At 52.3% G+C, this 25,437-nt stretch overlaps 1 protein-coding gene across 2 annotated transcripts in view; it reads right to left on the bottom strand.

Moving 5' to 3' along the window:
* Positions 1–8,869, bottom strand: part of LOC140454044 (zinc finger and BTB domain-containing protein 7B-like) — a 90,828-nt gene extending 81,959 nt beyond the window's left edge. The window contains exons 1-2 of one of the 2 annotated variants that reach the window (XM_072549003.1): positions 8,636–8,869; positions 2,622–2,743 (exon numbers count right to left, since the gene is read on the bottom strand). The gene's annotated coding sequence lies outside the window, so the exon portion shown is untranslated. The remainder of the gene's footprint in view (positions 1–2,621; positions 2,744–8,635) is intronic. The other variant, XM_072549005.1, reaches the window with a different exon arrangement.
* Positions 8,870–25,437: the final 16,568 nt, after the last annotated feature.

Below are 25,437 nucleotides of genomic sequence, written 5' to 3'. Positions count from 1 at the left end.
AAAGACCTTGTCTATTCACCCTCTCCATGCCCCTCATGACTTTATAAACCTCTATAAGGTCATCCCCTCAGCCTCCGACACACCAGGGTAAATATCCCCAGCCTATTCCGCCTCTCCCTGTAGCTCAAATCCTCCAACATCCTTGTAAACCTTTTCTGAACTCTTTCAAGTTTTACGACATCCTTCCTATAGGAAGGAGACAAGAATTGCACACAATATTCCAAAAGTGGCCTAACCGATGCTCTGTACAGCCGCAACATGACCTTCCAACACCTAAGAAAGAAGCACAGTAATGATTAACCGTTAACTTTAGTTTCCTTATTTTTCTGCTGTGTACCTAAGGTTCTGTCCCTAGGTAACCTTGTACCTAAAATGGTGCCATAAAGTGGCGATTTGTAAACTTTTCACTGTATTCATGAGGGCACATGTGACAATAACCTAACTCAATTAATTTCTGCTGACTTTTCAAGGAATAAGTCCCAAAAACTCTCGATCTTATTGAACAGTGGAGCAGGCCTTGAGGGGCTAAATATGCCCCCACCTCCGCTCCTAACTGGTGGTGCATTTGGAAACACAATATTGTGAAGAAGCATCACTAATTTTTGTTTGGCAGTCAGGGATGGATGTAGCGCAGGCCTCAAGAAAGAGAAAGCATCAAACTCAGGATAATTTTCACCTCAGTTTGCTCACACCCCCACACCATTGGGACGAGTTGGGTAAAATATTACTCAGCGTTTCCAAATTTCTGGGACTTTTTTTTTTGCAAGAGTGCACAGTGCAATGTAGAGATCTGCAAGCTTTGGTACAGGATGATGGAAACATGCTCTGACAAGCTCTCTCTCGTGTGTCAAGCAGAATGGAAAGAGGCAGGAAGAAATGAAAACAGTCTTTCATCTCTGGAAAACCCGCTCTGCTTCGCCAACCCCTAAAAGGAGGTGGGTAAATAAAGTTAGGGTCTCAGACTAGACACTACCCTCTCAATCTATTTAACCCAAGTCCCTGGACTCCTCCACCTCTGCTCAAAAATTTTGATTTCACGCTACCAATTCATCCATCTCATCTGCTTTCTTCCCCCTGTTCTGACCAGCATTATGGGCAGCCGGTGAGGGGAAGGGTGATCTACATTTATCTGCTTAGCAACAAGGCTTCACAGATGACTTGTCTGGAAAGTTGGGTTGCAAGAGGAAGTGGCCACTATGGAAATGAACAGTGACCTTATAATGGGAGATGGGGGAGGCCAACTTGCTCAAACAATTCAGGTGGTCAACATACCCGGTTTGATTAGATTCCCTACAGTGTGGAAACAGGCCCTTCGGCCCAACAAGTCCACACCGACCCTCCGAAGAGTAACCCATCCAGACCCATTTCCCTCTGACTGATGCACCTAACACTATGTTACAATTTAGAATGGCCAATTCACCTGACCCGCACATTTTTGGGCTGTGGGAGGAAACCGGAGCACCCAGAGGAAACCCAAGCAGACACGAGGAGAATGTCTGTGTAGAGTTTGCACAGTTACCAGAGGCTGGAATCGAACCTGGGATCCTGGTGCTGTGAGGCAGCAGTGCTAACCACTTTGACAGGCGTGCGCAAGACACCCGATTCTAATGTGCTGCTGTGCAGCAGAAGAGACACTAATCCTCCACTTACACATAAAAATAAAATTTCCAGTGCCCTGTGTCAGTATGAAGGACAAAGCTTCACTTCTGCAGAGGAAGTGATGTATTCCCACAATCTCCATCCCCATCTCCAAACGTTCTGGACCTTTACCTTTGTACAACGCGTGATCATGACATTAATAGGAAACACCCGCGTTTATAATGCAACTTATCACAAGCTCGGGATGCTCCAAAGTGCTTCAAGAAAATTTCTGAGGGAGGGCAGTCATTATTGTGAGGCAGCAATTTATACACTGCAAGCTCCCACAAAACAGCAACACCATCCTGAAAATAACTATCCATGCTGGAGATCTGAAAGACACAGAAATAGAACCTACTGGAGAAACTCAGCAAGTCTGGCAACATCCTCGGAGTGAGAAAACAAGATTTAACGTTTCGAGCCCAGTGATGTATTCTTCAGAAAGTTTCAGTCTTCTGCAGTGTGACCCTTCTTCAGAGTAGGTCAGAAAATTTCTGAAGAAGCGTCACTAAACTCGAAACGTTAACTCTTGGTTTCTCTCTCCACAGACGCTGCGGTGTCTGCTGAGTTTCTCCAGCAAGCTCCGCTTTGATGAGCACAATTCGATCATGAACCAGCTCTTCAGTGCTTTCAGGGAGTGCAACAAAAGGTTTACCTGACCGATTCCTGGGATTGCTAAATCTTTGTTCACTGAAAAGTGCACGGGAGGCGAGAAGGATGGGTTGCTGCCTGGAGCTCAGCTGCAGATTAACGTGACCTCATTGCATGGCAGGACAGCCACGACAGGCTAATTAATATTGCCCTCACTATTACTTTGCATTGCTAGATAGAGGGAGGGGAGGGAAAGCAGGAGCTGAAGGACAGAGCCTTCCTTGAAAGGTGCAGAATTTATTCTACAAGCTTGCATCTGGGCAGAGTATAAAAAAAGCAGAGAGAACAAAAAAAGGGGGACCATTTTAATTCTGAAAAAAAACTGTACTGACCAGTTTTTAAGTCTTGGCTGAGGATTACTGGCAATAATCCAACCTCCGTCTTTAGCCGCAGCACAGGTCCCTGTGTGTCTCCTTGGTGCAGATTAAGACATTGTGCTTGGTTTTCCTCTGGCCTAAGGAGAGACCCAACAGATGAAACTCGGCCTGTTCCGTCCCTACCATCGCTTTCTGTTCTCCAACCCTAGTTCAGCTGGCGGAGAGCCCCAGAGGAAATTCTCCAACCGCAGGAAACCCTCAACTGGACTTGTCCTCGCAGTCCAGTGACCACCACCCCAGCTCTGCAGCAACTGCATTGCCGCCACAGGACATGCGATGGAGGAGACCTTCTCGGTGCATGCATGATACATCTCCTCCCCATGGCAGCAGCTGCAGCTCCAAATCACACACAGCAAAACAAAAACACAGCTGGACGAAACAGCTTGGCACTCGGTGGACAACGCCCCTATTTTCCTACTTCTACTGGGACACCCAGATGGTAGAACTTGAACTTAATAAAAATCTGGAATCAAGAGTCTAAGAAGAACTAAGAGCCTAATGATGACCATGTACAACAACAGATATATTTCTGATGAAAAGTACGATTAAGGGCTATGGGCAGCAGGCAGGAGAGTGGAGTTGAGACCAGGATAAGATCAACCATGATCATGTTAAATGGTGGAGCTGGCCCAAAAGGTTAAATTGCTTGCTCCACTCCTAATTCTTAAGCCGATTGAATTCACAAATGCCCTTTTGGGATGGTGGCGACCATCCTTACCCTGTCTGGCCTACATGAGAGTTCAGGCCTACAGCAACAGGGTTGGCTCTCGACTGCCCTCTGGACAATTAGAGAGGTGAATAATAAATACTGACCCAATCCTATGAATAAATAATAAGAAAACCCAGCCAGGTAAACTAACAGATGATGGTCGACGATGCCCTCCACCGCATCTCTTCCACTTCCCGCTCCTCCGCCATTGAGCCCCGCCCCTCCAACCGCCACCAGTACAGAACCCCACTGGTCCTCACCTACCACCCCACCAACCTCCATGTACAGCGTATCATCCGCCGTCATTTCTGCCACCTCCAAACGGACCCCACCACCAGGGATATATTTCCCTTCCCTCCCCTATCAGCGTTCCGAAAAGACCACTCCCTCCGTGACTCCCTCGTCAGGTCCACACCCCCCACCGACCCAACCTCCACTCCCGTCACCTTCCCCTGCAACCGCAAGAAATGCAAAACTTGTGCCCACACCTCCCCCCTTACTTTCCTCCAAGGACCCAAGGGATACTTCCATATCCGCCACAAATTCACCTGCACCTCCACACACATCATCTATTGCATCCGCTGCACCTGATATGGCCTCCTTTATGTTGGGGAGACAGGCCGCCTACTTGCGGAACGTTTCAGAGAACACCTCTGGGACACCCGGACCAACCAACCCAACCACCCCGTAGCTCAACACTTCAACTCCCCCTCCCACTCCACCAAGGACATGCAGGTCCTTGGACTCCTCCATCGCCAGACCATAGCAACACGACGGTTGGAGGAAGAGCACCTCATCTTCCGCCTAGGAACCCTCCAACCACAAGTGATGAACTCAGATTTCTCCAGTTTCCTCATTTCCCCTCCCCCCACCTTGTCTCAGTCAAATCCCTCGAACTCAGCACCACCTTCCTAACCTGCAATCTTCTTCCTGACGTCTCCGCCCCCACCCCCACTCTGGCCTATCACCCTCACCTTGACCTCCTTCCACCTATCGCATTTCCAACGCCCCTCCCCCAAGTCCCTCCTCCCTACCGTTTATCTTAGCCTGCTGGACACACTCTCCTCACTCCTGAAGAAGGGCTCATGCCCGAAACGTCGATTCTCCTGCACCTTGGATGCTGCCTGACCTGCTGCGCTTTTCCAGCAGCACATTTTCAGCTCTGATCTCCAGCATCTGCAGTCCTCACTTTCTCCTCTAAACTAACAGAAAGACTTAGATTTCCAGCATGGAATGGGAATGTGACTGAGCAAGTAATCCAGAGGCTCCCAGGATAATGCAGGGGTTTGTTCCTGGTGGAATTTACATTCAATGAATAAAACCTGGAATCAGAAGCTAGTCTTTGGGCAGGTGACTGTGATGACTGTCATCGATTGTGGTTAAAAGTCCCCATCGGGGGGTCAGTAATTTGGGGTGGGGGGAGTAATTTGCCATCGTTACCCGGTCTGGGCCTGCACGTGACTCCAGACCCTACAGCAAGGGGGCTGAGTCATTACCACCCTCTAAAATAGGCAACAAGGACTTTTGCCTGAAACGTCAATTTTCCTGCTCCTCGGATGCTGCCTGACCTGCTGTGCTTTTCCAGCACCACTCTAAGCTAGACTTTGGTTTCCAGCATCTGCAGTCCTCACTTTTGTCTAGTTGATTTTAACATCACTGCGAATCCTCTTGCAAGGATGCCTACCGTGAAGAAGTTCTCCTCCTCTCTCCACAAGAATCTCAATGAGTCTCTCTCACTGCAACCCTCTGCCCTGAAGCTCTTCAACCATGTACTGAAACAAACTCAGTTCAAGGGGTAATTAGGGGACGTACAATAAATGCCTGCAATTTTTAAAATTCATTCATCAGTGAAGGTGTTGCTGACTAGGTCAGTGTTTATTGTCCATCCCTAATTGCCCAGAGGGAGGTTTAAGAGTCAACCACATTGCTGTGGGTCTGGATTCACACATAGGCCAGACCACGTAAGGAGGGCAGTTTCTTTCCCTAAAGGACATTAGTGAACCAGATGGGTTTTTCCAACAATGGATTCACGGTCATCATTAGACACTTAATTCCAGATTTATTTGAATTCAAATTCCACCATCTGCTGTGGCTGGATTTGAACCCCAGACCATCACCGTGAGAATCTGCATTTACAGTCCAGTGATTATAGCAGCAGACCAACGCCTCCCTAGTGTCACCCACATCTCAGGAAAGGAATAATGGAGCACAATTTTAAAAAAGGGGTAGGCTGCCATTTTCAGATCATCTCATATTAATGCCGTCTGCAATCCCTCTGTCAGCAGGGAGGTGGCCAAGTACAGTGGCAGTCTGCAAGACTGGACCAATTATCTAAGGAAAGACACATTCTGAGGTAGGGTCACTGGCCCTGAAACATTAACTCCGATTTCTCTCCACAGATGCTGCCAGACCCGCTGAGCTTTTCCAGCAATTTCTGCTTTTGAGGACTTGACTTAGGCTGTTTGAAAAAACAATGAATTCAAAAAGGATAAAAAGCTCGCTGAATGGCTTAATTCAGATGTGATAACAATCGCAAAACGGACCGTGCATTATTAAAATGAGAGAAAACAAGATGTGTCAGTCCTCCTACACTTTGCAAATACGAGTGACATACATTTCATTTGCATCCAACCTGGCAGGGACTGTCTCGCACAAAATGGAGGGAGAGGGCAGGTGTGGACTTGTCATAACGTGGGGATTAAAAGCACTGTGACTGTTTCCTGGCACCCTACCAATCAAACCTGAATTTCCAAATTCATCCTTTAGTCACAAAACCTGTAAGGTACACCACACAGTTGATCAAACTTAGCAAGAGAGAACAGCCTTTAAAATTCATCCGGATGGGCACATGAATAGGAAGGGTTGAGAGGGATGCTGGCAAATGGGAGTCGGTCAGATTGGGTCATCTGGTTGGCATGGACGGGTTGGACCAAAGGGTCTGTTCCCATGCTCTATAACTCTAAAACTGCCAAAACAATCAATCAATCAGTTTTTGTAAATACAATCTGTGACATCTGGGATTACTCACTATACATACAGTGACAGGTTATATTTGTAAAATTAATCATCTTTTTAAAAATTCATTCTTGGGATGTGGGCATTGCTGGCATTTACTGCCTAGGCCGAAATGCCCAGAGGGCAGTTTAAGAGTCAACCACATTGCTGTGGCGTCTGGAATCAAGTGTAGGCCAGGGTAGGTAAGGATGGCAGTTTCCTTCCCTCAAGGACACTAGTGAACCAGATGGGCTTTTTCCAAACAATCAACAAATGGAATCACAGTCATCATTAATTCTAGATTTTTATGTCAAATGCCCGGCCTGTCGGGTTACCAGGCCCTCTGTGCATGCTGACAGGAGGGTCGTAGACAGAGCATACTTTGTCCCAGGGTGCCTCGAGGACAGCTGCCTCCCAGCTTTACTGCATCCATCATCATGTAGTTGGAAATTGGGATGTAGCCTTGGAACCCAATGGCTCCCTGCTCCAGAAGACCAGCAGGGAATTTGAGCAGCTCTTCACCGAGTTGATGTTTGTCTCGATCCACGGGTTTGGGGACAGTCCGTGGAGATCAGAGTCTGCCAGCGTACCCGCTGTGTCTCTCTGTCTTGGTCTCTCTCACTAGATCAGCGATGCATATGTACATTCTGCAAGGAGCTTTATGGTGATCTCTCCCCACCTCGAAGGCTGGCTTATGGAGGATTGAGGAGTTGGGTGTGCCCAAAGATTGGGAAGGACCCTTCTCACCCACCGGTCAAGCTACGGCTTGTGCTGTTTTGGAAGTCCCCGCGGTAAGGCATTGCCCCAACAAACTCTGACAGTGAGGTAAGTGGACCAGCCGACAGCATCCACCATTCCGGCATCCTGTGTACATATCTGGATACTATAAGGAAATCTAGCACGGCCCATCCACCCTAACCTGCACATCCCTGGGGTACTATGGGACAATTTAGCATGGCCCATCCACCCTAACCTGCACATCCCTGGGCACTATGGGACAATTTAGCATGGCCAACCCACCCTAACCTGCACATCCCTGGGCACTACGGGACAATTTAGCATGGCCAACCCACCCTAACCTGCACATCCCTGGACACTATGGGACAACGTAGCATGGCCAATCCACCCTAACCCGCACATCCCTGGGGCACTATGGGACAATTTAGCATGGCCAATCCACCCTAACCTGCACATCCCTGGGCACTATGGGACAATTTAACATGGCCAATCCACGCTAACCTGCACATCCCTGGGCACTAAGGGACAATTTAGCATGGCCAATCCACCCTAACCCGCACATCCATGGGGCACTATGGGACAATTTAGCATGGCCAATCCACCCTAACCTACACATCCCTGGGCACTACAGGACAATTTAGCATGGCCAATCCACCCTAACCTACACACCCCTGGGGCACTGTGGGACAATTTAGCATGGCCAATCCACCCTAACCCGCACATCCCTGGGGCACTGTGGGACAATTTAGCATGGCCAATCCACCCTAACCCGCACATCCCTGGGGCACTGTGGGACAATTTAGCATGGCCAATCCACCCTAACCTACACACCCCTGGGGCACTGTGGGACAATTTAGCATGGCCAATCCACCCTAACCCGCACATCCCTGGGGCACTGTGGGACAATTTAGCATGGCCAATCCACCCTAACCTGCACACCTTTGGACTGTGGGAGGAAACCCACACAGACACGGAAGGCGGGGGGGCGCGGGGGGGGGGGGGGGGTGGGAAAGAATGTGCAAACTCCACACAGAGAGTCGCCCGGAGGGTGGAATCGAACCCGGGTCCCTGGCGCCATGAGGCAGCGGTACTGACCAGCCCAGTGCGTTATTCCTGCCACCCCAGGAATCGATCTGGTCAGATCCGCCCAAACCCCCGCTCAGCGATTTCCATCGTCTCCCCCCTACGCCCCCAACCCCCAGGGCAAACGCGGGGAGAGACGGACGCCCACTCCAGTGGGCACCCGGGTGTGGGGGGGAAAAAACGCACCAACCCCTCTACCTCCCACGCTGCCTCCGACCCCCCAGCACCCGCCAGGCGGGCGACGCCGAGGGTACCGCCCCCACCCCGTACCCCTCCGAGACACCTCCTACCCCATTACAGCCCCTCAAAGGGGGCAATGCACCCTGACCTTTGACCCTTGACCTTGAAATGTCAAGATGGGGCGGGCAGGAGGGCAGCAAACCGGTTTCACTGCTGAATGCAGGGCAGGCAGGTGAGAAAACACAACTTCTTGCCCTTCTCTTACCTGGGGCTTGGGTACTTTCCTGCTGTCGGGTGATTTTCTGAGGTAAAATTAAGTCTTTTCCAGCCCAATCTTGACTGACAACCGCCGAAGAGGAAACTGCCAGCGAGTGCAAAGGTCCGATGGTCTTTCGCCAACCTTTTCTTTTTATTTTTCCGCCTCTTTATTTTCTTTTTTTTAATTGCTGCCGCCGCCTCCTCCCCCCATCCCCTTCAGTTCCTCCACCGTCGACGGGCGACGAACAGCCGCCGGCGGAGATCCCGCCCGCCACGCGCCCCTCGGCGCCATTGGCCCAGCAACCCCCCACGCCCGCCCCGGCCCCCTCCTCGCATTGGGTCAGGCGGCCGTCCGTCGGCGCGCCCCGACCTCCCATTGGTCGCGGCGGCCGTCCGTCCCGACGTACTCCCCGCCCATGACCGCCCACCGTCACTCCCATTGCAGGAAAGTGTATGCCCGCCCCCGATCGCCCATTGGCTAGAGGGACGTCCGTCACTCTTGTTGCCGCCCACTACACATCTCCGCCTAATGCATTGGCTCAGGGGAACGTCCATTATCTGATTCTCCGCCCACGGTTGAATTGATTAAGTCCACGGGGCTGTCCATCCAACCAGTCCCCATTGGTCTGTCAAAATAGCTGTAGACCCTCCCAGTCACGCTTATCTTATTGGTCTAGGGAACTGTCCATCCAAACTGCTCCCACCCTCGCATGCCATTGATCCATCAGGTGCCTCCCCGACCTATGCAACGTGACGATTCATCATCTAATTGGATCACAGTAACGTCCATCAAGCGCAGGCTCCCGAACTCCCATTGGTCATACGACACCCGGTAGGTGGTGTTATTCCTCGTTGGGGCGGTGACGCTTCCTCTGATTGGTTACATAGCGGGCTTCGCGAGGCGTGTGGGCGTTTCCTCCGCTCCTATTGGTGAGAAGGGCCATCCGGCGGCGGACACCAGACGCTATTGGTTGGTATTACCGTCGATCATGATGCGTCAAGCCGTCAACGCTACCCCCGACTGGTCACACCGTATGTCCGTCAGGCGCAGCCCCGCCCGTACCCTTTCCTGATTGGTGTGAATACCTGTCATGCTGCGGGCTTCGCCCCACCCCCCCTCCGAAGGTTGGAAACCCCGCCCCGCGGCAGGTAAACACCGGCTGTCTGTTCAATTCTTAAATAAAGGCCGCGAACCGCCTAAAAGGTATCGGATTGGCTGTTTATCTCGCCTTGGGAAATGTCTCGGGTCGATTTAAGATCACTTTCGTCGCTTCTCTTTTTTTTAATTTTAAAAAAAAATAAACCCATTTCGCCACCGGCTCCAACGGTGGCGGTTGTTGAGTCACGTGTGAGCGGGGGCGGCCTCCCATTGGCCGGGCCTCAGTGGGGCGGTGACGCGTTGTGCCACGCCCCCTGCCTGGGAGGGGGCGGGGCCAGTGACTTCTTAAAGGGGCAGGCACCTCATCCCCAAAGCTTTGAAGTGGACAATGTAACAGGGTAGGAAGCAGGCAAGTCTGCCACTGGAGGCAGAGTGGACTCTCTGTGGCATATGGGCATCTCCAGCTGGGCCAGCATTTGTTGCCTGTCCCCAGTTGCCCCCTTGAGAGGGATGTGGCAACTCATCTGCCACTTCTCGGCCCATCTGGTCCAGATCATGTCGTAATCTGAGGTAACCCTCTTCGCTGTCCGCGACACCTCCAAGTTTGGTGTCGTCTGCAAACTTACTGACTGCACCTCTCACACTCGCATCCAAATCATTTATGTAAATGACAAAAGGTAGAGGGCCCAGCACTGATCCTTGTCGCACTCCACTGGCCGCAGGCCTCCACCACCAAGAAGAGCACGCATGTGGCCGCATGGCTCAGGGGTGGGCAGGACTGGCAGCTGAATGTTCCAGGATACAAATGCGACAGGAAGGACAGAAAGGGAGGCAAGAGAGGAGGGGGAGTGGCATTTTTGATAAGGGATAGCACCACAGCTGTGCTGAGGGAGTCATGATTTGGAGATGCCGGTGTTGGACTGGGGTGTACAAAGTTAAAAATCACACAACGCCAGGTTATAGTCCAACAGGTTTAATTGGAACACAGGAGGCCAACACCTTCAACATATTGGTAAAAACAATGACTGCAAATGCTGAAAACCAAATAATGGATTAGTGGTGCTGGAAGAGCACAGCAGTTCAGGCAGCATCCAACGAGCAGCGAAATCGACATTTCGGGCAAAAGCCCTTCATCAGGATTTATTCCTCATGAAGGGCTTTTGCCCGAAACGTCGATTTCGCTGCTCGTTGGATGCTGCCTGAACTGCTGTGCTCTTCCAGCACCACTAATCCACCTTCAACATATTGTCTAGCTATCACCATTGTTAACAGCTAACCCGAGAATGCAACTTTAAAAAAAGGGTTTTGTGATTTACACATGAAAGAAATGAAACTATCACTGTATTACAACAGATGAAAGGCTAAACAGACAATCAATGTTTCAATGTAAAATTTCAGTTACATCACACTGTAAATTTTTGCTATAAATTCTGTGTTACGATCGAGCCCTCCACAATCACCTGATGAAGGAGCGTCGCTCCGAAAGCTAGTGTGCTTCCAATTAAACCTGTTGGACTATAACCTGGTGTTGTATGATTTTTAACTTTGTGCTGAGGGAGGATATTCCCAGAAGTACATCCAGGGAAGTTATTTGGGTGGAACTGAGAAATAAGAAAGGGATGATCACCTTTTTGGGATTGTATTATAGACCCCCCCCAAAAGTCAGAGGGAAATTGAGAAACAAACTTGTAATGAGATCTCAGCTATCTGTAAGAATAATAGGGTGGTTATGGTAGGGGATTTTAACTTTCCAAACATCGACTGGGACTATAGTGTTAAGGGTTTAGATGGAGAGGAATTCCTTAAGTGTGTACAAGACAATTTTCCGATTCAGTATGTGGATGTACCTACTAGAGAAGGTGCAAAACTTGACCTACTCTTGGGAAATAAGGCAGGGCAGGTGACTGAGGTGTCAGTGGGGGAGCACTTTGGGGCCAGCGACTATAATTCTATTCGTTTTAAAATAGTGATGGAAAAGGATAGACCAGATCTAAAAGTTGAAGTTCTAAATTGGAGAAAGGCCAATTTTGATGGTATTAGGCAAGAATTTTCGAAAGCTGATTGGAGGCAGATGTTCGCAGGTAAAGGGACAGCTGGAAAATGGGAAGCCTTCAGAAATGAGATAACAAGAATCCAGAGAAAGTATATTCCTGTCAGGGTGAAAGGAAAGGCTGGTAGGTATAGGGAATGCTGGATGACTAAAGAAATTGAGGGTTTGGTTAAGAAAAAGAAGGAAGCATATGTCAGGTATAGACAGGACAGATCGAGTGAATCCTTAGAAGAGTATAAAGGCAGTAGGAGTATACTTAAGAGGGAAATCAGGAGGGCAAAAAGGGGACATGAGATAGCTTGGCAAATAGAGTTAAGGAGAATCCAAAGGGTTTTTACAAATACATTAAGGACAAAAGGGTAAATAGGGAGAGAATAGGGCCCCTCAAAGATCAGCAAGGCAGCCTTTTTGTGGAGCCACAGAAAATGGGGGAGATATTAAATGAATATTTTGCATCAGTATTTACTGTGGAAAAGGATATGGAAGATATAGACTGTAGGGAAATAGATGGTGACATCTTGCAAAATGTCCAGAATACAGAGGAGGAAGTGCTGGATGTCTTGAAACACATAAAAGTGGATAAATCCCCAGGCCCTGATCAGGTGTACCCAAAAACTCTGTGGGAAGCTAGAGAAGTGATTGCTGGGCCTCTTGCTGAGATATTTGTATCATCGATAGTCACAGGTGAGGTGCCGGAAGACTGGAGGTTGGCAAATGTGGTGCCACTGTTTAAGAAGGGTGGTAAGGACAAGTCAGGGAACTATAGACCGGTGAGCCTGACCTCGGTGGTGGGCAAGTTATTGGAGGGAATCCTGAGGGACAGGATGTACATGTATTTGGAAAGGCAAGGACTGATTCGGGATAGTCAATATGGCTGTGCGTGTGGGAAATCATGCCTCACAAACTTGATTGAGTTTTTTGAAGAAGTAACAAAGAGGATTGATGAGGGCAGAGCAGTAGACGTGATCTATATGGACTTCAGTAAGGCGTTCGACAAGGTTCCCCATAGGAGACTGGTTAGTAAGGTTAGATCTCATGGAATACAGGGAGAACGAGCCATTTGGATACAGAACTGGCTCAAAGGTAGAAGACAGAGGGTGGTGGTGGAGGGTTGTTTTTCAGACTGGAGGCCTGTGACCAGTGGAGTGCCACAAGGATCGGTGCTGGGCCCTCTACTTTTCATCATTTATATAAATGATTTGGATGCGAGCATAAGAGGTACAGTTTGTAAGTTTGCAGATGACACCAAAATTGGAGGTGTAGTGGACAGCGAAGAGGGTTACCTCCGATTACAACAGGATCTTGACCAGATGGGCCAATGGGCTGAGAAGTGGCAGATGGAGTTTAATTCAGATAAATGTGAGGTGCTGCATTTTGGGAAAGCAAATCTTAGCAGGATTTATACACTTAATGGTAAGGTCCTAGGGAGTGTTGCTGAACAAAGAGACCTTGGAGTGCAGGTTCATAGCTCCTTGAAAGTGGAGTCGCAGGTAGATAGGATAGTGAAGAAGGTGTTTGGTATGCTTTCCTTTATTGGTCAGAGTATTGAGTACAGGAGTTGGGAGGTCATGTTGCGGCTGTACAGGACATTGGTTCGGCCACTGTTGGAATATTGCGTGCAATTCTGGTCTCCTTCCCATCGGAAAGATGTTGTGAAACTTGAAAGAGTTCAGAAAAGATTTACAAGGATGTTGCCAGGGTTGGAAGGTTTGAGCTACAGGGAGAGGCTGAACAGGCTGGGGCTGTTTTCCCTGGCGCATTGGAGGCTGAGGGTGACCTTATAGAGGTTTATAAAATCATGGGGGGCACGGATAGGGTAAATAGACAAGGTCTTTTCCCTGGGGTGGGGGAGTCCAGAACTAGAGGGGCATAGGTTTAGGGTGAGAGGGGAAAGATATAAAAGAGACCTAAGGGGCAACTTTTTCACGCAGAGGGTGGTACGTGGATGGAATGAGCTGCCAGAGGAAGTGGTGGAGGCTGGTACAATGGCAACATTTAAGAGGCATTTGGATGGGTATATGAATAGGAATGGTTTGGAGGGATATGGGCCGGGTGCTGGCAGGTGGGACTAGATTGGGTTGGGATATCTGGTCGGCATGGACGGGTTGGACCGAAGGGTCTGTTTCCATGCTGTTCATCTCGATGACTCTATGAACCAGTGACAAGCAGACCCCGGTAAGGGGGCAATGCATATGTGAAAGAAAGAGTGAAGGGGAGGGTAGGGATCAAATCAAAACAGAATTGGAGGGAGACATAAAACACCACCCCCAATCTTTCCCTAAAAAGGATCGGTGGACACCGCAGGCTCCCTCTCCAAGGATACCTGGGCTTGAACATAACCATGGAAGAGGGGCAGGCAGTTGGCAGAAATGACCCCCCCCCCGCCCCCCTCCAGAGTTCATTGCCTGGACCTGTATATTGCCAGCCTGGACAGGTCATGCAGTCAGAGAGACATACAGCCCATCCATGCTGATCAGATTTCCCAAATTAAACGAGTCCCATTTGCCAGCATTTGGCCCATATCCCTCTAAATCCGTCCTATACATGAACCCATCCACATAGCTTTTAAATGTTGTCATTATACCAGCCTCCACAACTTCAATAGACAATAGATGCAGGAGTAGGCCATTCTGCCCTTTGAGCCTGCACCACCATTCATTATGATCATGGCTGATCATCCTTAATCAGTATCCTGTTCCTGCCTTATCCCCTTAACCCTTGATTCCACTATCCTTGAGAGCTCTATCCAACTCTTTCTTGAAACTGTCCAGAGACTGGGCCTCCACTGCCCTCTGGGGCAGAGCATTCCACACAGCCACCACTCTCTGGGTGAAGAAGTTTCTCCTCATCTCTGTCCTAAATGGTCTACCCCGTATTTTTAAGCTGTGTCCTCTGGTTCGGGACTCACCCATCAGCGGAAACATGTTTCCTGCCTCCAGAGTGTCCAATCCTTCAATAATCTTATATGTCTCAATCAGATCCCCTCTCAGTCTTCTAAACTCAAGGGTATACAAGCCCAGTCACTCCAATCTTTCAGCGTACGATAGTCCCGCCATTCCAGGAATTGACCTCGTGAACCTAAGCTGCACTCCCTCAATAGCCAGAATGTTTTTCCTCAAATTTGGAGACCAGAACTGCACACAATATTCCAGGTGCGGTCTCACCAGGGCCCTGTACAGCTGCAGAAGCACCTCTTTGCTTCTATACTCAATCCCTCTTGTTATGAAGGCCAGCATGCTATTAGCCTTCTTCACTGCCTGCTGTACCTGCATGCTTACCTTCATTGACTGGTGGACAAGAACACCCAGATCTCTCTGTACAGCCCCTTTACCTAAATTGATTCCATTGAGGTAGTAATCTGCCTTCCTGTTCTTGCCACCAAAGTGGATTACCATACACTTATCCACATTAAACTGCACCTGCCATGCATCCGCCCACTCACCGAACCTGCCCAGGTCTCTGAACATCCTCCTCCTATTTCACCCTGCCACCCAGCTTTGTGCCATCCTCCGACAGCTCGTTCCGTGCAAACACCACACTCAGAGTGAGCTCCTGGTGCGGCCTCTTATATGTTGGGGAGACAGGACGCCGACTCGTAGGGCGCTTCCGAAAGATTTACTCCCCTCCCACTCTGCCGAGGACATGCAGGTCCTGGGCCTCCTCCATCGCCACGCCCTTATCACCAGACGCCTGGAGGAGGAACCCCACATCTTCCGCCGCGAGACCCTCCAACCCCAGGGCGTCAATGTGGATTTTCACCAGTTTCCTCATTTCCCCTCCCCTCCCAGTTCCAACTGTCCTCATGACCTGTCCATCTTCCTTCCCACCTATCTGCCCCACCCTCCCCCCCCCCCCCACCGACCTATCACCTTTACCCCCACCTCCATCCACCTATTGCACTCTCAGCTACCTGCCCCCTATCCCCACCCTCCCCCTCCCATTTATCTCTCCACCTCCACCCCGCCCCCCCCCCCCCCCGAGGCTCCCAGCCTCATTCCTGATGAAGGGCTTTTACCCGAAACGTCGATTTTCCTGCTGCTCGGGTGCTGCCTGACCTGACGCGCTTTTCCAGCACCACGCGCTCGGCTCTGATCTCCAGCATCTGCAGTCCTCACTTTCACCATATTGAACAGTGGCAGGAGGCTGGAACAACACAACAGGCCAGGCAGCATCAGGAGCTGGAGAAGTCGAAGTTTCGGGTGTGTCCCTTCCTCAGGGCTGGGGGTGGGTGTAAGGGGTGCGACAGATAAAGAGGATGGAGGGAGTAGGGTGGTGAGGTGAAGACAGGTAGACCACTTCACTTCCTGAAGCTGCCTGGCTTGCTGTGTTCTTCCAGCCTCCTGCCTGTCTATCTTGGATTCCAGCGGTTTTTTTGTCTCTAACAATATTGAACAGTGAGCCTGATCTTATTGTTATGGCACAGCGATAGCAAGCCAGACACAAATCAGACTTGCTACAGCATTTAAAAGGCCCCTGGATGGATATATGAATAGAAAGGATTGAGAGAGGGATATAGAGTCATAGGGATGTACAGCATGGAAACAGACCCTTCGGTCCAACCCGTCCATGCCGACCCAGATATCCCAACCCAATCTTGTCCCACCTGCCAGCACCCAGCCCATATCCCGCCAAACCCTTCCTATTCATATACCCATCCACATGCCTCTTAAATGTTGCCATTGTACCAGCCTCCATCACTTCCTCTGGCAGCTCATTCCATCCACGTACTACCCTCTGTGTGAAAAAGTTGTCCCTTAGGTCCCTTTTATATCTTTCCCCTCTCACCCTAAACCTATGACCCTCTAGTTCTGGACTCCCCCACCCCAGGGGAAAAGACCTTGTCTATTTACCCTATCCAGACCCCTCATGGTTTTATAAACCTCTATAAGGTCACCCCCTCAGCCTCCGACGCTCCAGGGAAAACAGCCCCAGCCTGTTCAGCCTCTCCCTATGGCTCAAACCCTCCAACATCCTTGTCAATCGTTTCTGAACCCTTTCAAGATTCACAACGTCTTTCCGATAGGTGCTGGCAAATGGGACGAGATGAGGCTGGGATATCTGGTCAGCCTGGATGAGTTGGACTAAAGGGTCTGTTCACCTGTACGGACTCTATAAATAAAAAGAAGCAGTGACCCTCAAAACAGACTTTAGGAATAACAGGTATCGGACACAAAGTTATAACTTAAACAGAAATTAACGATTTCGAGTTAGAGTTGGAGAGCGTGGAACCAGACCCTTCAGTGCAGCTCTTCCACGCCGACCAGATATCCGCAACTAATCTCGTCTTATTGGCCACGATTTGGTCCACATCCCTCCAAACCCTTCCTATTCCTGTCCCCATCCACCTTTTAAATGTTGTCATTGCACCAGCCTCCAGCACTTCCTCCGGCAGCTCATTCCACACACCCTGCGTGAGAAAGTTGCCCCTTGCGTCCCTTTTAAATCTTTCTCCGCTCACCTTAAATCTGCGCCCCCCCCCCCCGCCGAGTACCCTGGGATAAAAAGGCCTTCGCTATTCACCTTATCCATGCCCCTCATGATTTTACCAGGTCACCCCTCAACCTCAGGGGAAACAGCCCCAGTCGATTCAGTTTCTTAGGGATAAATGAGGAGCTCGGTATTGTCTGCGACTGTAAACGGATGTTATTTTCGCTCTTGCTATCGCACAGTGTATCTGCAGAAGCAATTATTCTAATGCAGAAGACTACCCTTTCAGTCGAAACTCCAGTAGGTGTTAGAAAGTGCATCTACAAGCACAATGCTACATCCTGTATATCCGCTGGGGAAACATGCTCTCATTTCGAAGAGAGAGAACAGTCAAAGGAGACCCGAGAGATAAGGGAAAAGAGAGATGCGAGGGAGGGACTGGAAAAAGCGGGGACCTGCGCCGGTCGGTGTTGATTTGATTTGTTGCCAGCGCGAAGAGAGAGGGAGAAAGCAGCAGGTCCAAGGAAGAAAGTGAATCGAACGGGAGTCGAGAGTGAGCCAGAGCGAGGACAGTGAGAGCAAAAGAGCAGGCGCAAGAAGAGGCAAACTGGTTGGAGGACAGTGACAAAGCAGAGCCGAGAGAGAAGCAAAGGGGTTGGAAAAGGTGGTGGGGAAGGAATGGCCGAGAGCTTTGTGAACGGGTAAATGTTCATTCGAGCGTTGTTGCAATCCGGAAGTGAGTCAAGATTAGAGTGGTGCTGGGAAAGCACAGCAGGTCAGGCAGCATCCGAGGAGCAGCCCCCCACCCCCACCCCAAGTTCCCCTCTGAGCAAACACACCGTCCCGACTTGGAAACACATCGGCCGTTCCTTCAGGGCAACGATCCTGGAATTCCCTCCATAATGAGGGGTGTCCCTGCACCCCATGGGGGTGGGGGGCAGAAGGGGAGGGCTGCCACGGTTCAAGAAGGCAGCAGCTCACCTTTCCTCTCTCCCCCCCCCAACCTTCTCGAGGCGGGACGAGGGACCAGATGGGTTGGCGATCCACCATGTGACGCTCCTGAATGACTTAAAAATGAAAAGCTTAGCAAAGTGGACAGTGAGATGTTGTTTGGACGAGCGAAGCTAGTTCTGACAGAACCGCTAACACCTAGAGGCGGGGTTTGGGGTGGGGTGGGGGGGAGTGGAACAGTTTGACAAAAGAGGTTTGCATGATTAAAACGTGACTAAGGGACGCAAATTGAATCAATGGCGGGGGGGAGTGTTACAAAGGAGGTGCCCCTTGCATCCAACATTCATGTAACTGTCTCGTCAAAAAGGCACTGATGCAGAGGGCGAGTCAGACTGGTGTCGCTTTACCGACCAATTCAAGTCAAAAGTGCACAACTGGAATATTTCCACACTACGTTTTCTTTTCTTGCTGAATAATTCTTATCAAAGGGAACGTCTGACTCACCCGAGAGTAGCACACCACTGCTTAAAGTAGGTTACTGCCTCCCACCAGGCCTGCTCCTGGCACGCCACCCCGTCATCAGCTCCTCGCGTCTCGAAAGTCCCTTATGCCACTACTCCAGAGCACGTCGGGACAGCCAGCCCGGGGGAAGCAGAGAAAATGGAGGAGGAGGAGGAGGAGGTGTCACCTGGCCTGAGGCACCCTGACCTGTGTCAGAGAGGCCGTCGACATTTGGCAACATCCCCTCGCAGCCTCTACCCCCATTCCCCATCCCTCCCCTCCCCTTCACCACCCCCCCTCTGTCAGTCCCTCCCCTCTGTGATACCCACAACATCGTAACTGCCGATTTCACTCTGCGCTACAAGCTTATTGACCTTGTTTCGGACACTGTGTGTATTGAGATACAACACTCTCAGTCCTGCATTGGTGTCCCCCCCTTTACATAGTCGTCCCTTTGCCTGCTGGCCCAAGAGTTAGATTCCTGACCCTATCCATCATCCCTGTCTTGGATAGTTGAACCCCTGCTGAGTCCTCTGCCCTTTAACCTATTTCCGTAATTTTTCATTCGACTGACCCCCACATCCCTCCCCCATCCTCTCTCTCTCTCTCTCACTTCCCTTCACCCCCGCCTCTCTCTCTCCCCATTCCCTCATCCCTCCGTTCCCCCATCTCCACCCCACTCTGTCAGTCTCTCTCCTCCCTCCCCCATCCTCTCTCTCGCATCCCTCCCTTCCCACCCATTTCCACACCCCCTCTGTCAGTCCTTCCCCTCTCTCTCACGCCTCTCTTCACCCCCACCTTTCTCTCCCCTCCCCCTCTCCACCCCCCTCTGTCAATCCCTCCCCTCTCTCTCCCTCACTCCCCCATCCCCATCTCCACTCCCACTGTCAGTCCTCCCCTCCTCATTCCCCCATCCCTCCCCACTCCCATCTCCACCCCCCCATCAGTCCCTCCCCTCTCTCTCCCCCGTTCCACCATCCCTCCCCTCTCCCCATCTCCACCCCCCGTCAGTCCCTCCCCTCTCTCCCCTACTCCCCCATCCTTCCCCTCCCCCATCTCCAACCCCCCTGTCAGTCCCTCCCCTCTCTCCCCCATTCCCCCATTCCTCCACTTCCCCAATCTCCACCCCCCCCCGCTGTCAGTCCCTCTCCCTCTCCCCTCAGCACCACATCCCTCCCCTTCCCCATCTCCACCCCCTCTGTCAGTCCCTCCCCTTTCTCTCCCCATTCACCCATCCCTGCCCTCTCTCTCCCCATCCCTCCCCTCCCCCTCCCCCACTTCCCCATCCCTCCCCTCCCCTCCCCCTCCCCCCACTCCCCCATCCCTCCCATCCCCCATCTCCACCCCCATTGTCAGTCCCTCCCCTTTCTCTCCCCCATCCCCGCCCTCTCTCTCCCACATTCCCCCATCCCTCCCCTCTCTCTCCATCATTCCCCTCTCTCTCCCACATTCCCCCATCCCTCCCCTCTCTCTCCATCATTCCCCTCTCTCTCCCCCATTCCCCCATCCCTCCCCTCTCTCTCCATCATTCCCCCATCCCTCCCCTCTCTCTCCCCCATTCCCCCATCCCTTCCCTCTCTCCCCCCTCCCCCTCACTCCCCCATCCCTCCCCTCCGCCATCTCCACCCCCCTCTGTCAGTCCCTCCCCCTCTTTCCCCCACTCCCCCATCCCTCCCCTCCTCCATCTCCACCGCCTTCTGTCAGTCTCTCCCCTCTCTCTCCTCCACTTCCCCATCCCTCCCCTCTCTCTCCCCCACTTCCCCATCCCTCCCCTCCCTCTCTCCCCCACTTCCCCATCCCTCCCCTCTCTCTCCCCCACTTCCCCATCCCTCCCCTCTCTCTCCCCCACTTCCCCATCTCTCCCCTCTCTCTCCCCCCCTTCCCCATCCCTCCCCTCTCACTCCCCTACTTCCCCCTCCCCTCCCTATCTTCCATCTCTCTATTTATCTCTGTGTCGCTGTTCTCTCCCTGTGTGCTGTACCCCGTATGGCCCGTACTCAGACGATGATGGAGGAGCCTAAGATGGGGGACACACGAATCAGTTTACACTCAGTCCAGAGCCTAGACTCCAGCCTCTCTCCAAATATTCATTCAAGGACATTGACTTGGAAATGTGTGGAGGTATTTGAACTGGGTGTTTCTAACTGGATGAGTAATCAGGTCATTAAAGAGCAGTCGGGACAGGCGATGCATGGGGTTTGGTTAGGGCCAGTTCCTGCCCAGACTGTTTGCAGCAATGATTGAGGCGGTTTATTTACCTTCCGTCTCCAGGACCCAGAGTTGGCTTGGTAGTCCAAAACCACGTGATAATCCTGCAAAGCTCTCCGTTGTTTCTTTCGAACCGAGGGAGGCTGGATTGGTCCCTCGCCGGGTCCATTTGCTTCAAAAGCAGGCATTTCACAACGTTCTGTTGAGAGTCAGTCTTTGCGGCTGACCTCTCCCTAAACAAGGCCGGTTAAACTGACCGTCCGACTGCTGCCTGCCAGGGTTGGGGAACTGCTGGGTTCCAACATCGACCAGGATCCAGATCTGATCGCAGCTGTCCACGGTGCTGGTGAGGCTCAGTCTGTGAGCAGTTTTGGTTTCACTATTTAAGAATTAAAAAGATGTTGTGAAACCTGCAAGGGTTCAGAAAAGATTGACAAGGACGTTGGAGGGTTTGAGCTACAGGGAGAAGCTGAACAGGCTGGGGCTGTTTTCCCTGGAGCGTCGGAGGCTGAGGGGTGACCTTATAGAGGTTTATAAAATCATGAGGGGGCATAGATAGGGTAAATAGGCAAGGTCTTTTCCCTGGGGTGGGGGAGTCCAGAACTATATTTAAGATGAGAGATTTAAGATGAGAGAGGTAAGATTTAAAAGGAAGCTGAGGGGCAACTTTTTCACACAGAGGGTGGTGCGTGTATGGAATGAGCTGCCAGAGGAAGTGGTGGAGGCTGGTACAATGACAACATTTAAAAGGCATCTGGATGGGGACATGAATAGGAAGGGTTTGGAGGGAATATGGGCCAAGTGCTGGAAAGTGGGACTAGATTAGGTGAGGATATCTGGTCAGCAGGTACGAGTTGGGCTGAAGGGTCTGTTTCCGTGCTGTACATCTCTATGATTCGAGACAGAAGGAAGTCCTTCGGCCCTGTGCCAGCCCACGCCACCATTGGATAGGATGGAGTTTGATCTCCACTCGGATTCTCCCACCCACTCCCAAAAGTCTTAGCTATCTCCCCCCACCTCCACCCCCAGTGCTCCCTCAGCGCTGACCCTCCGACAGCGGCCGGTCCCTCAGCACAGACCCTCTGACAGTGTCCGCTCCCTCAGCATTGACCCTCCCACAGCACCCGCTCCCTCAGCGTTGACCCTCCCACAGCGCCCACTCCCTCAGCACTGACCCTCCCACAGCGCCCGCTCCCTCAGCACTGACCCTCCCACAGCACCCGCTCCCTCAGCGTTGACCCTCCCACAGCACCCACTCCCTCAGCACTGACCCTCCCACAGCACCCACTCCCTCAGCACTGACCCTCCCACAGCACCCGCTCCCTCAGCACTGACCCTCCCACAGCACCCGCTCCCTCAGCACTGACCCTCCGACAGTGCCCGCTCCCTCAGCACTGACCCTCAGATAACGCCCGCTCCCTCAGCACTGACCCTCAGTCAGCGCCAACACCCTCAGCGCTGACCCTCCGACAGCGGTCGGTCCCTCAGCACTGACCCTCCCACAGCGCCCGCTCCCTCAGCACTGACCCTCCTACAGTGCCTGCTCCCTCAGCACTGACCCTCCCACAGCGCCCGCTCCCTCAGCATTGACCCTCCCACAGCACCCGCTCCCTCAGCGTTGACCCTCCCACAGCGCCCACTCCCTCAGCACTGACCCTCCCACAGCGCCCGCTCCCTCAGCACTGACCCTCCCACAGCACCCGCTCCCTCAGCGTTGACCCTCCCACAGCACCCACTCCCTCAGCACTGACCCTCCCACAGCACCCACTCCCTCAGCACTGACCCTCCCACAGCACCCGCTCCCTCAGCACTGACCCTCCCACAGCACCCGCTCCCTCAGCACTGACCCTCCGACAGTGCCCGCTCCCTCAGCACTGACCCTCAGATAACGCCCGCTCCCTCAGCACTGACCCTCAGTCAGCGCCAACACCCTCAGCGCTGACCCTCCGACAGCGGTCGGTCCCTCAGCACTGACCCTCCCACAGCGCCCGCTCCCTCAGCACTGACCCTCCTACAGTGCCTGCTCCCTCAGCACTGACCCTCCCACAGCGCCCGCTCCCTCAGCACTGACCCTCCCACAGCGCCCGCTCCCTCAGCACTGACCCTCCGACAGTGCCCGCTCCCTCAGCACTGACCCTCCCACAGCACCCGCTCCCTCAGCACTCACCCTCCGACAGTGCCCGCTCCCTCAGCACTGACCCTCCGACAGTGCCCGCTCCCTCAGCACTCACCCTCCGACAGTGCCCGCTCCCTCAGCACTCACCCTCAGACAGCACCCGCTCCCTCAGCACTGACCCTCAGACAGCACCCGCTCCCTCAGCACTCACCCTCAGACAGCACCCGCTCCCTCAGCGCTGACCCTCCGACACAGCCTGCTCCCTCAGCGCTGACCCTCCGACAGCGTCCGCTCCCTCAGCACTGACCCTCAGTCAGCGCCCACTCCATCAGCGCTGACCCTCCCACAGCGCCCGCTCCCTCAGCACTGACCCTCCGACAGCACCCGCTCCCTCAGCGCTGACCCTCCGACACAGCCTGCTCCCTCAGCGCTGACCCTCCGACAGCGTCCGCTCCCTCAGCACTGACCCTCAGTCAGCGCCCACTCCATCAGCGCTGACCCTCCCACAGCGCCCGCTCCCTCAGCACTGACCCTCCGACAGCACCCGCTCCCTCAGCGCTGACCCTCCGACACAGCCTGCTCCCTCAGCGCTGACCCTCCGACAGCATCCGCTCCCTCAGCACTGACCCTCAGTCAGCGCCCACTCCATCAGCGCTGACCCTCCCACAGCGCCCGCTCCCTCAGCACTGACCCTCCGACAGCACCCACTCCCTCAGCACTGACCCTCCGACAGTGTCCACTCCCTCAGCACTGACCCTCCGACAGTGTCCACTCCCTCAGCACTGACCCTCTGACAGTGTCCACTCCCTCAGCACTGACCCTCTGACAGTGTCCACTCCCTCAGTGCTCAGATGTGGAGGGGTTGTTTCTACGTGTCCTTCTCCAACTAAATCAGCTCGTCTACTGTTCCTGCCAAAGTGCGGAAGGGACCGAGACGGGACAGGTTTCTCATCAGTAAGAAAATCAAGAATTTTGAAGGCGGGGGGGGTGCGGGGGGGAAGGCAGATCAGACGTGATCTCACTGAATGTGGATGTGCTCGCTGAGCTGGAAGGTTAGTTTCCAGACGTTTCGTCACCCCCTACAAGGTAACCTCTTCAGTGAGTCTCCGGATGAAGCACTGGTTGGAATGGCCCGCTTTCTCCTTAAGTGTTCAGGTTTCCTTGGGTTGGTGACGTCATTTCCTGTTCCTTTGCTCAGGGGGTGGTAAATGGGATCCAAGTCCGACGTGTTTGTTGATAGAGTTCCGGTTGGAGTGCCATGCTTCCAGGAATTCTCGTGCGTGTCTCTGTTCGGCTTGTCCTGGGGCTGGATGTGTTGTCCCAGTCGAAGTGGTGTCCTTCCTCATCTGTACGTGAGGATACTAGTGAGAGTGGGTCACGTCTTTTTGTGGCTAGTTGGTGTTCATGTATCCTGGGGGCTAGTTTTCTGCCTGTTTGTCCAGTATAATGTTTGTTCCAGTTCTTGCACGGTTGTATGTGATGGAAGGTGTCGAAACGTCTGGAAAAAGAACCTTCCAGCTCACCGAGCAAACTTACATCCAGAATCTGAACCTGAGCGACAGATCTTCTGAAAACTCACTACCCTCACTGCATATTGGACTAACAAGATGAATACCTGACTTGTAGAGATGTACAGCAGGGAAACAGACCCTTCAGTCCAACCCGTCCATGCCGACCCAGATATCCCAACCTAATCTAGTCCCACCTGCCAGCACTTGGCTCATATCCCCCCAAACCCTTCCTATTCATGTCCCCATCCAGATGCCTTTTAAATGCTGTCATTGTACCAGCCTCCACCACTTCCTCTGGCAGCTCATTCCATACACGTACCACCCTCTGGGTGAAAAAGTTGCCCCTTAGGTCCCTTTCCCCTCTCACCCTAAACCTATGCCCCTCTAGTTCTGGACTCTCCCACCCCAGGGAAAAGACCTTGTCTATTTACCCTATCCATGTCCCTCATGATTTTATAAACCTCGATAAGGTCACCCCTCAGCCTCCGACGCTCCAGGGAAAACAGCCCCAGCCTGTTCAGCCTCTCCCTGTAGCTCAAACCCCCCAACATCCTTGTCAATCTTTTCCGAACCCTTTCACAACATCTTTCCGATAGGAGGGAGACCAGAATTGCACGCAATATTCCAACAGTAGCCTAACCAATGTCCTGTACAGCCACAACATGACCCTCCCAACTCCTGTACTCAATACTCTGACCAATAAAAGAAAGCATACCAAACGCTGCCTTCACTATCCTATCGACCTGCGGAGCTATGAACGATGAATTGCATTCCTACTGTGTTAATTTTGCTCATTCGCAGAGAGAATACTTTCTGTAAACAGTTTCCCCCCCCCCCCAACTTCTCTGTACATACAAGAGGGGACATGTTGCCCGTCAGCAGTTAAAAGTCCCCTCCTTCACCCAATTCCCCCCCCCCCCCCCGATACCTCCTCCGCAGCCCATCT

Source organism: Chiloscyllium punctatum, chromosome 28 (genome assembly GCF_047496795.1).
Source record: "Chiloscyllium punctatum isolate Juve2018m chromosome 28, sChiPun1.3, whole genome shotgun sequence".
Taxonomy (NCBI): domain Eukaryota; kingdom Metazoa; phylum Chordata; class Chondrichthyes; order Orectolobiformes; family Hemiscylliidae; genus Chiloscyllium; species Chiloscyllium punctatum.
This window is presented reverse-complemented; position numbering and strand designations above follow the sequence as displayed.